General features: G+C 38.8%; 1 long non-coding RNA gene across 2 annotated transcripts in view; it reads right to left on the reverse strand.

Annotated features, from left to right (window-relative positions):
- LOC126493742 (uncharacterized) overlaps positions 1-18,954 on the reverse strand; it is a 217,358-nt gene that overhangs the window by 186,482 nt on the left and 11,922 nt on the right. The window contains exons 5-7 of one of the 2 annotated variants that reach the window (XR_007589874.1): positions 18,302-18,381; positions 14,551-14,633; positions 11,023-11,131 (exon numbers count right to left, since the gene is read on the reverse strand). This is a non-coding gene — a long non-coding RNA (uncharacterized lncRNA). Of the gene's footprint in view, positions 1-11,022; positions 11,132-14,550; positions 14,634-16,032; positions 18,382-18,954 lie in introns of both variants that reach the window. The other variant, XR_007589871.1, reaches the window with a different exon arrangement.

Consider the following 18,954-nt stretch of genomic DNA (forward strand, 5'->3'; position numbering starts at 1 on the left):
TGGGCCAGGCAGTGTTTAAATGAATACAGTTTCCATGTAATTATTTCAGGTAAAGCTGGCTGGGAGCCAGGCCGCAGCCCGCTGTTCCTATCACTACAACCTTCTCCGGATGGACAGAAGATTTTCCCACCAACCGAGAGATGGCTCAATTGGTGGTAAAGAAGATACTATAAGATATTTTACCTGGTTTGGCCTGCCCAACGTAATTGGGTCTGACAACGTCCCAGCCTTTGTCTCCTAGCTAATCAGGGTGTGGCCACGACACTCGGGATCAATTGGAAATTACACTGTGCATACAGAACCCAGAGTTCAGGACAGGTTGAAAGGATGGATAGAACCATAAAAAAGACCCTGACCAAATTAGACTTGGAAATTGGTGCTAAAAACTTTTTACAGATCCTCCCCCTAGCCTTGTTCCATGTGCAGAACACCCCATCTCAGCCTGGACTTACCCCCTATGAGATCCTATATGGGGGGCCTCCCCTCTTAGCCTCTTTAAGATTGCCTCCTGACCCATCTACTCACAAACCCGATCTGCAGGCGTAGTTGAAGGCCCTCCAGATTGTCCAAGCCTAGGTGTGGAAGCCCCTGGCCGCTGCCTACCAGTCCGGATACTCGGAAGTCTCGCACCCGTTCCAGGTTGGCGATTTGGTGTATGTCCCAGAGCCTTGAACCTCGCTGGAAGGGACCTTACACCATGCTCCTTACAATATCACTACCCTCAAAGTGGATGGCATTGTGGCCTAGATCCACGTGTCCCACACTAAGCCAGCACTTCCGAAGGACGATGACCTAGGACTTTCCAAATGGAAGCTTCAGTGCACCCAAAATCCCCGAAAGTTAAGACTTGTCAACACAGCCTAATGCTGTCGGTTTTGCTAGCCTTTGCTTTGATACCCCTGCCCATTTAGAGCAATCCCCATGTACCCCAGAAATTGACTTGGCAGGTTTCCTCACATACCAGAGAAGTGGTATGAACCGCCTCCAAAATAGCGCCCCCCCCAGACACATGGTGGCCTGCCCTCACCCCTGATTTCCGTCAAATGGTAGCAAGGCTAGACTACTGGGATATCTGGGATGCATATCCCCAACAGCTGCCCCTGGAGGCTGGCAGAAGATTTTCCACTGAAGGAAAATTTGGGTGCGGGGGTCCAGAACACAGATGCCATTTGGGAAAGCTAGATTTTTATGTCTGCTCCTGAGATGGTTGAAATCAGGCTGCAACTCAATGGGATGGGGGTTTACACTACCTATACTGTGGTGCCTGGAGATATAAAACTACTGGGGATGCTTATTGGAAACCTAGTTCTTCTTCTGACTGGATACCTGCCCGCAAAAATTATACTTCCCCAAAGCAATGCTCCATGAGGAACACAGGGACCTGTGGTGTCTCCCCCACTTGTCTTCCTTTAAATATCACTTTTACTTCCCAGGGGCAAGCAGCAGGACAGTCTCCACGGTGTCAGGAAGGATTGGGGCATGCGATGGTATTTCCCAGACAGGGTACATAAACAAGATTTAGGTGCCACCTTCACCATTAAACTAAAGGTAGAGATTCCTCCAAGCCAACCTGTAGGTACCAACCAAGTATTATTGACCAGGGCCAGCTAGCCCTGGCCAGACTAGGCCCCCTAAAGGGGCCCTAGACATTATACAAGGTTTCAAAATCCCTTGTACCCTTACTGCTGCAGGCTGGACTACTCTCAGTACTCTTCCTGCTTCTCTGCCAGTGCCTCCTGACACAAGCCAACGACTATTCAACCTTGTGCAAGGAGCTTTTTCTTTGCTAAATAGTACTGATTCCAGCTTGACACAATCTTGATGGCTATGTTTGTCAGCAGGACCTCCCTATTATGGGGGAATAGCCTCATCTGGCATCTTCAAGAGTACCACCTCTCATATATCCTGTAGTTGAGGGCAACAGAAAAAGTTAACCTTGACAGAAGAATCGGAAAAGGAAGGGCCTATGTCTGGGACCCCACAATATCAACACCAGTGTAACCAAATTCTACGGAGCTCCAGAAAGGCAGTAAACACATATCTGGTACCCTCCATTGACTTATGGTGGGCCTGAAGCACTGGGTTAACTCACTGTATCTCTACTACTGTCTTTAATGATGCTTCTGATTTCTGTATGATAGTTCAATTAGTCCCCAGAATTTATTATCGTAGTGCCTCCGGTTTTGAGGATGAATTTGACAAACACCCAAGCTGCTATTTGTGAGAGCCCATCTCCCTGACCCTAGCAGTAATCTTAGGCCTTGGAGTGGCAGCCAGTGTTGGCACCAGTGCCACCGCTCTGGTGCAGACGCCTCAATACTTTAGTGAATTAAGAACAGCAATGGATGAAGATTTAAGAGCTTCAGACTATTTCTAAGCTCAAGGAATCAATGATCTTGCTCTCCAAAGTGGTGTTACAGAATAGACGTGGATTAGATCTGTTGTTCCTTAAAGAAGGAGGGCTCTGTGCTGCCTTAAAGGAGCAATGCTGTTTTTACATAAATCATACCAGAGTAATTAAAGATTCTATGGCAACACTCAGAGACAGGTTAGACAAGAGACAATGAGATTGATAGGCACAACAAGGTTGGTTTGAGGCATTGATTAGCCATTCCCCCGGCTCACAACCCTCATCTACACTCTCACTGGTCCCTTACTCATCCTGCTACTCCTCTTAACTTTTGGGCCTTGCATTTTCAACCAACTCCTGATGCTCATTCACGAGTGACTTAGCATTAATCAAGCTTTAGTGCTCACACACCAGTACCAGGCTTTTAAGAGAGATCTTCAAAAATCCCAGGATTGGGATTCAGTCAAAAAAGAGGAGGAAATGTAGAACTTTAAGACAATTCTGGGGCTAATTCTGAGTCTTCTCAGCCTTAGTGCCTTAGAGTTCCCCCCCAAGGAATCTAACAACTATACATGCACATACTGAAATATTGGGAAATTTCCATCTCCTTATGTCCTTGTGGATGTTCTCCAAATAGAGCTCTGTTCCTAGAATTGGGATGAGATAACCCACAGATGTCCACAAATGTTTTGACTCTGTCCCTGGAAAAGGGTCAAAATGACCCCCAGATGTTCCCTGTTGCCTCACCTGATCTGGCAATTGCTCTCCAGCCCTGGCTCAGACCACTTGTCATTGGAAGCTTCCCCTCCCCAAATAAACCAATCCTAATAGTTGGAAAACTATGGCTTTTTGCTTTAAAAATAGTTTGTGACAGGCATTTGGGGTCTTTGGCATTGAATGCTGAGTGACCCTGCCGTGGCAGAATTAAAATCCTCTTGCTTTTACATCAATTGCAGTGTGAGAGTGTATTCTTGGGGTGACTCCTCCTCTGTAACTAGAAACTAGGGTCAAACACAAGGAAAAGACGACATGCAAATAAAACAGTGTCAGCAAATGCTTCAGCTATTAGCTGTCAGAATTTCATGTTTCCATATAAGAGGTGCACTTAAAGAAAATTATTCACAGAGTAGGTAGGTCCTTGAAGGGAGTGTAAGGAGCAGCAAGTAGGTCTCCTGTCTTGGTTAGATACTGAAGGTGAAGAGGAATCCCATGCATTGCATATAAAGCCAAAATCCAAAGCTATATGACATTGATGTATCTTAAAGGGGATGCAGCGGCTTAAGAAGCAGGGACACATTTACTGCACAGAAAAAAAGGAGCAGGTGACACAGTCAGCATGTGGGAAATATTAGCAAGTACCTGCCTATGCTGGATGTCAATTGGCTCTGTCTCCTCACAAGTTTCAGTAGCAATCCTCCTTCATTGACTAGTAGGTTATAGTCAGGTCCTGGCTAGAACCAGGAACCAGCTGTGAGCTGGTCTCCAGCCAGGAGCCCGACTGACAAAAACCCTTTGTGAAGGGAATGATATTATCTCCTGTTATCTCTGATTGGCTGAGTGTGTACAGTCAACTAGAGAATAGATTTGGGCCAATCAAGAGACAGATCTCAAAGCTACCAATGGAAATCAAGGGCCTGCTGTAACTATGGAGATTTCTATCTGAGCTGCTATTGCATGTATCTCTCCCCCTCCCTCTATGTTACCACAGAAACAGGGAAACTGAAACTAGAAAGGCAGAAAAAATGTAATTTAACATGACATCTGGCTCTAATTGATAACAGAGGAAAACAATCAAAGGTGCCTGGAGCGTGAGCATGGACCTGGATCCTTGGGAATAGATCCTGGCATCCTATGAGCAAGCCTGCATTTCTGTATGAGCCCTCCTGAATGTGACTCTGGGCAGCTAAGTGCAGATTGCTGCTGAATATTTGCTATCTTCCTATGTCGATTTCCATAACTGCTATAAATGTACACATAAGCCATCACATAAAATTGGAAGTATTAGAGTGACCTACAAATTGAGGATTAAATTAAAGAAAGAAATGTTGAGTTCTACCCCTGGTCAAGCAATGTACCCTATGAGCATGGATATCAAGAAATAATTTAATATGTACTATGAAAAAACTTTCAAATATATCTGTATGTATGTGTGTGTGTGTGCGTATGTATTTATGTTTCTAGGTGCTTGTGTGTTCACATGCAGTTGTACACTGAGGAAAGAGCACAAGTGTGCATAAATGTAATATACAGAAACAGACTCAACTGTTTTCTCTGTCGCCTTTATTTCTTTAGAATGTCTTATTTAATATAAATATGTAAATATTATGCATAGCTAAAGCCCACCATTAATAACATAATCTATAATTCTCCCCTATCTCTAACATCACTTGTGTTTTAACTTGAAGAACTCTTTCATTTGTGTGTGTATATGTTTGCTTGTGTATCTGTCAGTACTTGTGCTTATGCATGTGTCCATGTGCATTTGTGTATGCAAGTGTTTGGCTGTTTTCTCTATTTTTATTTTTGTGATTATAACTTAATTACAACATATATTCGTTCCCTGTCTTCAAACCCTCCCATATACCACTTAACGCTTGTTTTTCAAATTCACAGCCTCTTTTCCACTAATTGTTTTTGCATATATATACATATATGTTATTAAATATAAACTGATCAGTAAGTCTAATGCTACCTGCATGTATGTTTTCAAAGCTGGATTTTGGGCAGAAGACAAATAATTGTGCTCTTTCCTGCAAAAGGCCAAATCTTCCATTTCCAGCTTTCCTCAACTGCCTAAAGTTGTTTGTGTTCATTTGAGACCTAGTGGACTTTTCTTTCTCCTGTACAGCAGTTCATTGCTGTCATCCTCATTCATCTCATTTTCCTATGGTCATATTGTAGAAAGTTTATAGGTGGAGCTTCTGATATTACTGGGACACACATTATCATAACATTCTCCCTGATCCTCTAGCTCCTCACAACTTTTCAGCCAGTGCACTGCAATGTACCATGAGCACTAGGTGTGAAGTGTTTTGTAGATGCATCCATTATGATTGTGCAAGCTTCTGAAGGAGGAAGAGAATCTCATGTCCTAGATGGCTATGGTGGCTATGAACCACTTCAATGAACAGCATGGCACAATAACCTTAAGTTTTCAGTACTAACACACATAATCTGAGTGGTATCCAATGCATCCCTATTTGTGCTCATGACCTGCTCAACAACAGGGAGAGATTACTTGCTATTAGAAATCTAAATACTCAGTGGGGATAAATTTATAGGTAAGAAAAGAAAAAGTGACATCCACAAATTATTAATGTAACTTAGCAACTTCTAAAACTTTATCCTTATACACGAAAAAATGGAGGCTTCCTTCATAATGAAGAAATTCTCCATTGTAACAGAGAGATCATTTCAGAAAATAACAACCAGTCAAAATATAAGGTTATGAGGACCAGGCTCCTTCATTTCTTCATAGAAACTGAGTTCTTTTAGGGTCGCCTGTGTCATAATGTATCAGTAGAACTCTCCTGGAAGCCGTGTATTTTCTGAGATCAAACATAACTGAAGAAAATAAATTCATCATTCTTCAGCAGTTTGTCAAATGCCAATGACTACTAAAATAGGAGTAAGATTTCATTACTTCCTATAACAGCCATACTGAGATGTTGGCTAACTTGACCTGATACAAATCAGGTACGTGTAGTTTTAACTGCTTGGAGCTCATGTGTGCAACTTTGCAATTACATTCAAAAAATACTATTTTGATGCAAATATCTCCTATGTTCAGGTTCACTTGAAACAGTTACATTCATTAAAATTCACCAAGTAACCTAGTTTGGAAATATTGCAAAACTCAAAGATCTGTCACTGTCATTCATTCCCTGGGATTGCATGCCCAGAATACTATTTCTGGAATTTTACCTGTTTCTTCCAGAAAAAACTCAGATGTTCTTAATTTCAAAGTATGAATGCAACTGACTGAGCCAAATTCTGACCCAGGAATATTTTACCTTAAAGGGAAGAGAAATAAATCCATTAAAAACAATTCAAGGTCCTCAAGGATATTCACTCTATGTAATCAATAATGCAAATTTCTGAGCCAATGCACTATATTAAATAGTATGACATTAAAAATAACCATGGTAAAGCACTTGGGACACCAAGTGTCATCTGTGAACAAGTGTCAAGTGATATCAAGATTTCAAAACCAAGGACCTACTAAGTCAAATAATAATCAATGTTCAGCATAGAATCAATCTATCAGCATCAATTATTTCTTCCATATATCACTATGGACAGGAAGCACTAACTATTATACATAAAATTCCTTCATTTCAACACCTATGATTGTGTTGGTGAACCTGAATCTTTTTGCTCTACTCTACCCATGTTAAATGTCCAGTGAGATCATGTACTCTAGTCCTACAGTATTAGTTAGGTTGATTTTCTGAAATATCACAGTGGCTCTGCTTCCTTCTCGGACCTTAGTGCCAAATACTACCTGCCATCCATGAGACCTGAATGCTCGTAGAGGTCCTAACTATGCAAATCATCCCAACTATTTAATATTTCTGTTCACAGAAGAAGATTAAACATTGATTAGTCTAGAGGCATAATTTGCACTGACGAGGGATAGATTTGATTGTCTTCACCTGTATTAATTTATGCTAGATGCCTTCTGTGAAACTGTAATATACATATCACAGTTTCCCCACACTCCACTGTTCCCATCCCCTCCCAAACACCTTCCTTCTAGCGTCCTCCAAATACTCCCCCCCTATCTCCTTTCAGAAAAGGGCAGGCCTCCCATGAGAGTCAACAAAGCAAGGGATAACAAGTTGAGGCAGGACCAAGTATCGACTTCAGACAAGGCAAACAAGCTTTGGGATAGGGTTCCACAAAACCAGCTCAAGCACCATGGACAGGTCCTGATCCCACAAACAGACCAAGCTACACTACTGCCACACACATGCAGGGAGCCTAGGTCAATCCCATGTGGGTCCCCTAGCCATTAACCCAGAGATCAAGAACACGAACACGAATGAACTCAGGTACAGTGGCTCTGTGGGGTTGCCTGTCTTGACCTTGACCCCTGACTCATACATTCTTTCCTCTCTCTCTCTCTTCAACAGGGCCCTAGAGATTGGCAGGGTGCTCGGATGTGGATCTCTGCATCTAATTCCATCAGTTACCTGATGAATTCTCTCTGATGACAATTAGAATAGTAACCAATCTGATTATAAGAGACCAGTAAAGTCGGCCTCTCCATTATTGCTAGGAGTCTTTTTTAAATATTTATTTATTTGTTATGTATACAATATTCTGTCTGTATGTCTGCAGACCAGACCTCATTACAGATGGTTGTGAGCCACCATGTGGTTGCCGGTAATTGAACTCAGGACCTCTGAAAGAGTAGGCAATGCTCTTAACCACTGAGCCATCTCTCCAGCCCTATTGCTAGGAGTCTCAACTGGGATAATTCTTATGGATTCCTAGGGAGTTTCACTGGCATCAGATTTCCCCTAACCACAAAATGCTCCCCATTCAAGATATTCTTTCATTATTCCCTCCATTCATCCCAGTCCCAATACACACAACCTGAATCCCCATATTCCCACAGCTCCACATCACCCCCACTCTCAGATTACTCAAGGGATCTCTTCTATTTCCCATTCTCAGGGAAAATTCATGTCTCTCTGTTCAGCCCCTCATTGATGTTTAGCTTTTCTGCGTCAGTGGATTCTAGCCTGGCTATCCTTTAATTTACACCTAAGATGTACTTATGAGTGAGTACATACGATGAGGTAGGACGTACCCTTGAATTCATTGGCAAAGGGGACAATGTCCCGAATATGACAACAGTAGCACTGACACAGAGATCAACAATTCATAGGTGGGACCTGCCGGAATGGAAAAGCTTCTGTAAGACAAAGGATACTAGTAAGACAAAACAGCAGAGTACAAAATGTGAAAAGATTATCACTAACCCCACATCTGACAGAGGGCTGGTCAAAATATACAAAAAAAATTCAAGGAACCTGACATCAAACTATCAAATAATGCAGTTATAAGTGGTGTACACGTTAAAACAGAAAATTCTCAACAGAGGAATCTCAAATGGCAAAAATACACTTAAAAATTGTTCAACCTCCTTAGGCAGAATGGAAATGCATATCAAAGCAAGTCTGAGATACCATCTTACACATGTCAGAATAGTTAAGATAAAAAAACACTAATGACAGCCTACCTGGGGGAGTATGTGAAGTAAGAGGAATACTTCTCCACTGCTGGTGGGAGTGCAAAATTGTAGAGTCACTTTGGAAATTGGTATGCAGGTTCCTCAAAAAACTGGGAATCAATCCACTTCAAGATCCAGCAATACAAATCTTGGGCATATACCCAAAGGATGCTCGTAACACAAGGAAACTTGCTGAACTATGTTCATAGCAGTATTTTTTATAATATCCAGAAGTTGGAAACAACTTAGATTACCCTCAGCCAAAGAATGGATACAGAAAATATGATGCATTAACGCAATGGAGTATTAGTCAGCAGAAAAAAAAAAAAACAATGACATCATGAAATTTATGGTCAAAGGAAAGGAACTAGAAAAAAAATTATCTTGTATGAGGTCCCAGAAAAACAAACATGGTATAGAATCACTCATAAGTGGATATAAGCTCTAGTCAGGGTTTAAATCCATACAAAAGTTTCTTGAAAAGTATTTGCTCCATTCAATTGTTTTCATTAGGAACCTGGACACATCATAAAACTTCCCTTCATATATCACACTTGAGCTTCCTTTGCTTATCCTGCCTCTGACCTCCTCCAGAATGCAATCTCATTTTCTGCACAACCTTTGTAGGTTGGGTATCTTTATCTACCAAAAAAATTCTAACTTTACAAAGATGGGGACCTAGCAAATATTCAGCAAACCTACCACATCTCTATACTAACCTCCTGATTCTTGGTAAGTCCCATGCCTTCCTGAAGCCAGTAGTGAACACTGTGCTATCTCAGTCAACAGTAAATCACTCGTTTCTTTCCTCCTATTTAATTTCCTCAGTAGTTCTCTCCCCATTTATTCTGCCCTCTAGTCTTTAATATTCACAGGGACGTCTCCAGTGATGATGCATTATTTATTGTGGCACACATGAAATAATCATGAAGGGACTGATTAGCCTTCTACTGTGTCAGTTTATGTACCCAATATACTAAGGGGGTTACGTGGCCATGGTGCTCAGATTCTCTGCCTTCACAGTGTACAAAATTATTTATTTTTAATCTGTTCTCTCCCATATCCAGTGAAAGCACATAGCAGGCTGCGAGAGATTAGTTTTTTGCTTACTGAAACATTTTTGTAATACTAGAAATTTTGAAAAACATTTTCTCAGATACCTAAATAAAATAAAGATTAATATCTACTTTCCAGCTCATGGATTTTCTATTTATCTTTATGAAAAGCAGGTTACAAGATATATCTTGTGATTTTTCTATGTCACTCCCTTCCTCTTGCTACAAGACATCAATGAGTTCTAAGATTTAGGTTAGTAGATGGTTCTCTGTATTGCTAATCTAATTTGATCCGTCTTACACCTTATCCTCCATAGATATAATAAACACTAGCAGACACTTCCTTTTCTTTCATTCAATATACCTACTGTATTGAAAACTAATAGCAAATTGTCAGCTTCCCAGACCTTACCTGATGCAGTTCCTACATTATACAGGCGTTATTAGTCAAAGCTGACACTCACCAAGAGACACATCTCTCATTGTGCACAGCAATAGCCATGTTTTTTCCAAAGCCCCTCACTAATACTTCTGACCCTAATGTACATTTCTCAGGCATAAACCAGTCACACACCTCTCAATCGTGCCTGCCCCTCCATACAAACAGAAAAAGACAACTGTGCGGTGATTTCACTAATGTACAATCACTGTCTCAGTGACCTCACCTTAGCAATGCACCTTCCCATATTATATTACCAACATCTTTACTACAACCCTTCTACTCCCTTACAAGGTTAAAAAAAAAAGACCCATATAAAATACTGTCTGTAATCTCCACTAACTTATGCACAATATTTGCAGTTATTTTTCTCCTTTGCCATATCAAGAATAACATAATTGTTCTACCCATNATTTATGCAAAATATGTTTACTTACTTTTCTCCTTTGCCATATCAAGAATAACATAGTTGTTCTACCCAATCTCACTGGTAGCATCTCTGTATCCTCCAAAATGATATTTCTTCCAATGGAGTGATATTTAAACATCTATAAATTCTCTTGAGATCCCAATGGAAAACTAATTTACATTTCTACAAAATCCTGCTTTCAGGGAACCAGTGGTGTTTCATGATTATTTAAACAACAGAGATAATGTGCTACTTAGTGAAGTGTGGGTACTCTCACCCCAAGTTTCCAAAAAAAGTTCTTTTCCTAGCAGGCATGCTAGCTTTCCCTATATTTGCACCTCATCTTCCTTGGCCTATAAACTCTAACCATTTCAAAAGACCATTTTTATTTCTGGCAGAGTTGAATAAAATGTGTCGTGGTCAATTAGTTATATGGGTTAGACAATACTTCTGCGCAAGACAGACATTTGGAAAAAATCCATTGCATGCTATTATTATCCATAGCTGACAGCCAGAGTTGTAACTCACTTTAAAGATGGCATTTGTTGTTCATCGCATTCTTGTCTGGTCCTTGGATAAAAAGGTAGGCAGTCATTCCCAGAGACAACTGCTGACACTACTGAATCTTGGCCACTGACTGTAAGGACAAAAAAGAGACAATGGTGCCATGCACCCAAAAGTTGCTTTCAGTTTAGTCATTAAGGTATTAGAAGCAATAAAGACCTGGTTTTAAATCGATTGCAATGATTTTATATTCTGCAAATGTCTTAACATGAGCTTTCTGTTAATATGCATCTTCCCAAATATGTTTCACTCCAGAGTAACAGGGCCAAGATTCATGGTTGGAACTAGTAGAACCTGTAGAGGAATTACCAAGAGAAAGGAATGTAAACAAGGGGATGCCTAAAGACATCCTACTACTACTTCTACTAGTATAAAAATATCCTTGCATGTCTGGAGAATTTCCAGCAATATCTTCTAAGACAGCATAAATTAAAGAGATGGTATGTAAGAAGAAAAATTAATGCCAAGAACAAGAAAGCAGTGAAATTAGATGCTACATACATAGATTAATCACTGAAAGCAAGAATCTAAAATCACTACAGAAGCTCAAAACAGAGTTTGACTTCAGAGCCACAGTGTTTGACCTTTTATTTTTTTCTCCAGACCCTATTGGAGTGTTTGAACCAACTGTTTCTCAGAGCAATTCTGACAGCGTTTCCTCTAATGTACTACAAACGAAATTTTTACATAAGGTATTCAAAAGCTCTGTTTCTTTATATGGCACTACATAGTCAGGGAAGTCTTCTAGAGCAATAACAGTGTCAGGTCCTACAGTTTCTGAGCTTGCCACTTCTTTCCCCTTTCTTCCATCATCTAGGAGATCTAGGGGATCTCTGAGGCCTCTAGTTTTATTCAGAAGACCAACAGAGAGCATTGTAAACAATATTTGCAATGACATAGTCCAAAGTGGAAATGCTACAAAAGTGTGCAGAGAGGGCTTTAGGAAGGACAGAGATGCTATCATCTAAAGGAGAGGATAATTTGCTCACACTGCACTCTGCCCGTGCTGAAATATGATTCTCCATCAGAATTAATATATCTCAAGTAATGTGGATCATGCTGGCAAGGGAAAGCGCATGTTTCCTCCTATGTGCTATGCTTTTTGTCATCACATTTGAGGAAACATATTCAGGCCTCTTTTCTTGAAATCTCTAAGGATGAAAAATGACAACTTCCCAGTAGCCATATGATTTTTTTGGCAATTATTTAACAGTTCTCATGGCTTCTGGCACACAGTTAAGGATTCCAAAACAGAGACAGAACTTTGTGATCTTAATTCACTCAATTGAATTCAATTTTAATTTCAAGCTATTTCCATCTTGAATTCATAACATGCTGAGTATCACTTTCTTTTCCATATTCCAGAAAATTTAAGATGCTTTTTGAGTTTGCTTTCATGCTAGGAAAGCTAAAACAACAGATAAATTTAAGCAAGTGTATGCTATAGAGAATTGTATTGGTATGGATCTTGGTTCATTGACACAAATTTAAGATCAATTATATAACTATAACTCTTGCTTAATACCTGTATATATATATATTTACAATTTATAATGTAAAAATTTATAATGTAAATTTTAAAATTTACAATGTTAAAGTTAAAACCTTCCTTTTTATTTAAAAAGAAAAGGAATATTGTGTGGGAAGTGTTTCTGCCTGTGTTTTTGCTTTTATTATTTAATGGATAAAGCTTTTTTGGCTAGTGGCTTAGCAGAATAGGGCAATGTGAGGATTCCAAGCAGATAGACGAGGAAAGAATAGGCAGAGTCAGGAATGCCATTTAGCTGCCTCAAAGGAGACCGACTTTGGAAACTTTTTGGGAAGCCATAACCTTGTGGTATGCACAGACTAATAGAAATTTGTTGATTTAAGAGGTAAGGACTAGGTAGAAAAATGCTTAAGGTACTGGTCATACAGCATGGCAATTAATACAGATTTCTATGTAATTATTTTGGGAGTCTGGATTGCCAGCAAACAAATGAGCAGCCTCCCCCAAGTGTCCAACGCCCACAGCAAGTATACCCTCAGATTCCTATACTTGGCTTTTGATAGTACATGGGCTAAGGATACAAACTTGGGATAAGAAAGGATTCAGCATTGGAACGACCATCCACATGGATCATTGCCAAGTATATCCAGAATGAAAACTAACTTTTCTTTCCTAACCAGGAAGATAACTACATTTCCTTCAACTCCAGTCCCAGCTACTTCTCCCTAAACAATCCATGGGAAACCTCAACACAGATGTCATCAAAGTCACTGATTCATGGTTAATACATTCATCCTGTGATTCTCACTTTTATTGAACTTAGAGACTGACAGGAGATTCCAACTCTATGAGCCACTGAGAAAGAATTCTCTCAGATAGGGGCTGTTGGAGTGATTGTTATATAGTCAAGGGCACAACCAATTTCTTCTGTGTGACTTTCAATAAGGTAAATAAACTTCATTATAGGACTTCTCAAATTCTGGGTGAGGATTTTTGTATATACCTTGAACAAACTCTTCTAGACTCAGACCAAGGTAGGTACTCCTTTCCAAACAGACTCTCTTGCATTGTTGTTTGAAATAAATAATCTATTCTGTTCAGACTTTTCTCTTCTTTGCTTTCTGTCATGTAAAGCTGCTATAGAAATCTAAAAGTAGGTGCAGAAATCCATGAAGGAAAAGAGGAGTCCATTAGAAGCCTGAGCAACTACACAGAGACTTCCCTTGTTCTCTTTCACTTACTACTACTGGGGACGCTAATGGGCCTGGAAGTCATGTGTCTCTCAGGCTGTCATTCGTTACTCTGAACTGATGATGGAACGGAAGCAGAAGTTTTTCAAAGCATGTATGCATGATAAAAAGAAAATGACTACACTCTGGTCACTTCCTCTTCTGCACCTATTTACCTATATTTAGCTATATGAGTATCTACATCTGATTATAACTTCAACATTCCCTGCCGTGTATTCAATCTGTTATTCCATTAACTTTGAGGCATGTGAGTTTCTTACTCTGAGGTCTGTAAGTGAAGAAATATTTTCATTGTTGTTTCATTTGCTGAGATATTTCTAATGTGTGTCACTTTACAATTATCCTGAGCCTGAACTCTTACCCTGTTAAAATATTCTATAAGAAAGGAAACATGAAAAAAATAAAATTTACATAACACCATGGTGTTCAATCTTTCGGTCTTAACCCCTTCAGAAGAAAACCACTCTATCACTAGTGTTACCTAAGACCACAAGGAAACACAGACACTGACATTATAATTAATTGCAGTAGCAGAATAACAGTTATGCAGTAGCAACACAAACAGTTTTATGATTGGGGGTCAACACAACATAGGAAACTGTATTAAAGTGTTGCTGCATTAGGAAGATGAAGAATAAATGGCATAGGATGTACTTAGCCACAGGATGATTTGTAAGAAATATAAATGAAAATCATGCATGATTTCAAGAAGCAACTCAAATTAATTTAACTTCATTAAATTATATGACTTACCTCACTTAAGTGACAGGTGAAAGCAACTGTTGATTGCTTCATGTTAGATGCGAAATGATGATTACAACTCTAAACAATCACTCCTGAAAAGAAAGTTACAAGCAATATTATATAGACAGAATAGTTTATATGATATATATATATATATGTGCATGTGTATGCAATATCAACTAGTGAAAAAGAGAACATGTGTTAGAGAGTGTTAATTTATAATTAGAAGGGTATAAATAAAAAGGAAAGGGGAAATAAAATCATAATCGCAAATAAAAGAGAAAGGATATTTTGGTGAAATGTTCTTTCCTTGGGAGTGTGAACCGGCCTCTTACACGTTCAATCTCAAATGATACAGGGAACAGAGAGCAGGAGTAAACAGATTTATTTGCTTCACAGTGGTAACAATAGGCACTTGACAACAGAACCTGTCTTGGAAAGTAGAATATGCAAGAATCATGACAGTAGTAGAAAGGTAATGAGGTAGGATGTCGTTGTTATAGTTCTCTTCTTCCTGAGAGATGTCTATTGGGTACCAGGGAAAGAGTGTCAGAACAAGCCCCCATCTCTAAATCAGGAGCTATGACTAATTGATAATCAAAGTACATCAAAAGTTAAATTTCACCATTGAAGTCTCCCTGCATATACAAATCCCTCTTAAGGGCAGGGCCCTCAAGTAAATGGCTCCACAAAAAGTACTCAATGGCATTTTTAGACATTATTTGTCTCATAGCGCATCATCGGGGCTTTTAATTTAACCTTGCAGTGCCCTTGTCTATGTATTAATGGTTTCAAGTTTTATATTTTTATAAGATTCCTGTGATTAAAATCTTATTATATCATATCTATGTGATTCTTGTAGCTTTTCTTTGGCTATTTATCTCCTGATTATTTACTTCTTTCATTCTAACCTGGTTTCTCTATTAAAATTTATTATAAATAGTGTTGTTGTTAGGAGTATTAATCGTAGTAGTAGTAGGAGGAGGAGGAGGAGGAGGAGTATGCCTTATAATATAAGGAATGACAGTGTAGATTGGGTAGGTGGATGGCAAGCATGGGGTACCTAGCAGGATTTGGGTGAGGGGAAACAGAAATAGTGATATGCTGTGTGAAATACAATTATCAATGAAAACAAAATCCTACTTGACAAAGAGGGATATCAGCAAATGTTCTAGTTCTAAGTCTCATAGTCTCAGGGTGTCAGGGTGAGAACTATACACAATAATCAATTCTGCACATAGTAGGTGCATAAAAGCTATGTGAAAAGCAAGAGGTCCTTCTCTCCATTGGATATTGATATCAAGTTAAATCACCCAGTTTCAGATAAAGCCAGAATCCAATAATAGGTAAAAAATGAAAAATGATGTATTCTAAAAGAAAATCAGCCTGAGGACTAAATACAGATATGGGAATAAATTTCCAACAGATAAAATACTATAAAATCATTCAGAGAAGAAATGGAGGAAAGCCCACCATGCCACCCTACAGTACCTACTGCATTGCCACTGGTTGTGTCTCCTTTCAGGTCTCAGAAGCAGCTCTCCTTCACTTGTAGGTAGGTTGTAGGGAAGACCTGACTAGAACCTGAAACCAGCTGAGAGGTGTACTGCAGTCTGGAGTCTGACTGGCAAAAGCCCTGTGTGAAGTTTGCCTGTGACTGACTGAGTGTGTACAATCAAATACAGAATGGATATGGAACATTCACTGGAGAAAGGGGGAGTGCTCAATCCTAGGTACAGAAATGAAAGCCTGTTGTAACTTGGGAGCTTCCCAGCAAAGGCGGCTATGTTGTTTCTTTCTCGTCCTCCTATCTGTTGCAGCAGAAGCAGGGAAACTGACAGGACAAAGTCAGGAGAAAAAGTCATTTAACCTGGGCTCTGACTATCGTTGAGGACAGAGAAAACAAGCTATTTTCACCTAAAGGCTGAGCATATCAGGCTGCTTGGACCTAGAAACTGGCTATTGACCAGGAATCGTCCACTTTGTACTGGTTCATTCTGATGGGTGCTGACCCTCTGCACTGTGCCTGTGCAAGTTTCCCCCAAGTGTCTTGATTATATGCACAAGCCATCACCCTGGATTAGAACTTTATGAATATTACAGTGCCATAACAATAGCGCTTGCAATAAAGATATGAATGGTGCTGTTGAGCCCCAGTTGGTCAAAATAACCAATGAGAATGGAATGTCCGCAACAGCCATAATGGAAAAAATTAATTTAAGAGGTGTTTTAGAAAAAGCAAACTGTCAAATTCAATATGTATTTAACCTATCTCTCTCATACACACTTGCTCTGTGTGTGTTTGTGTGTATATGTATGCAGAGCAGTTTTCATGTGGAGAAGGCACATATGTGTTCATGTAGGTGACCTCCAGAGAATAAACTCTGCTAACGTTTGTCTGGTGCCTTCATTTCTGGGAAAATAACTTATATAATCGAAAGATTAAAATCTTGTGTGTTTGTAAAATTCCAACCTCTATAATATAATCTAAAATCCACCCATCCTTACAATCACTATCTATGTTAACTTTGATAAATTTCTTCTTTGTGTATATGCCCATGTGCATACACGTATTGTACTGTGTCTGTACATATGTGTGTATGAACATTCAGTGTGGTATCAGATGTGAAGGCATGTGTGCATGTTGGTAACATACAGAATATAAACTCTACTACAGTTTCCCTGGTGACTTCATTTCTTAAAAATATTTTACTCACTATAAATACATAAATATTATATTTGTAAACAGCCACCATCCATAACCTAACTGAAAAATCCTCTCCTATTCCGAGTCAAACTATTGTGTGCTAATTTTGAGAACTTTGTCTTCTCTTTTTGTGTCTGAATGTGTGTTTGTGGGCATCCATATGTTTGTGCACAAATGTGTGTGCATATGTACTCATGCATGTGTGTGTGCATGTCTGTGTATATAATAGGCTATTCCATTTTTTATTTGTGAGACTATAATTTAATTACAACATTTCTCCCTTTTCTTTGCTCTTTCAAACCCTCCTATATACCTCTATACATTCTCCTTCAAATTTGTGCCCTCAGTTTTCTGTAATTGTTGCTGGGTGCATATATGTATACAATGCAGATTCATTCTTAAATATAACCTGATAACTCTGTTAATAATAACCTGCATTATGTTTTCAAAGCAGGCCTTTTGGTACTAAATAATAAAATTTTGTGCTCTTCCATAAGAATGACATATCCCTTTTCTAGATTTCCTCAGTAGCATACAGTGATTTGTGTAGATTTTAGTCATTCTGGGCTCTTCTTTTTCAATTTACTATGTTCATTTGTGTTATCATTATTCATATGACTTTCTATTCTATGTAAACCTCCAGTCATATTCTACCTCATCTGTGAAATTTCATGAGTTTAAATGAAAGCTAATACCTAGAATCCTAAAAGTTTCACTACTTTCCCAAAAGTTAGAAAGGAAAAGATAAGTAGATGCCACTTCACTGAATATTTGCAGAAAAATTAGTGGAGAAAATGAACAGTAGGTGTTTCTATAGAAGAAATATTAACTATTTCTAGGTGGAAATAAAATAGTGTGATCTCTACAGAAATAATAACACATGCATAACATATATAGATTAAAAATATGGTCAGGAAACATGCTAATGTGTTGAGATAAAGAAATTCAGTTGAGTTTTACAGAGGAGCAACAAATAATGAAAAATAAAAGGCAAAAAGCACCACAAATTACAATAAAACTAGCTAGGTGTGTGGTGTGTGACTTCATCAAAACCTTCTCAGGAGTAGGCAAAGAAGGACCTCCTCAGTGCCTGAGTCTGAGATCATCTTCCGCAGGTTGATGAGTTCATGTGTCTACATCATAGAAGGAAAGGAGAAAATAGTTAAGAACGACTATAGAGTAGTTGTAAAAAATGTATACTTAAGCAGAAAATCATTCTAATATAATTAGTAAGATCAAAATAATGTTTAAAAACAGCAAATTCCTATAAAAGATGTATTAATATTATTATAAATGCAATATTCACAAGTAATATAAAGATTGGGAACAGTGGGCATTCAGGTACCCATATGTGTGTTCCCTTTGTCTTAATGATAAATGAAAATTTCTACAGAATCATACAGACCCATATATAAATATAAAATTATTTGATATATGCTCAAGGCTCTAATATGTCACTTACTAATTATAATTTAATTCATTTTAATAATGACAAAAATTATACTAGGCAAAATATTTCTCAAAAATTTTAGGAAAAATGTTTATGTGTATGTGAACAAGAATGAAAAGAAGCCTAGCATTTCCTGCCAACTCAAAAGGGTCAACGTGCAACTACTGAGCCTACATTTCTGACCCTATAATGTTCTGTTGCAGTCTGAGAAAGGAAGGAGGATCATGTGATGGTTGGTGATTTACAGCTTCTTGGT

The sequence above is a fragment of the Alexandromys fortis genome, unplaced genomic scaffold, assembly GCF_014885135.2.
Source record: "Alexandromys fortis isolate MF-2015 unplaced genomic scaffold, M_Fortis_MF-2015_v1.1 scaffold_332, whole genome shotgun sequence".
Lineage (NCBI taxonomy): Eukaryota > Metazoa > Chordata > Mammalia > Rodentia > Cricetidae > Alexandromys > Alexandromys fortis.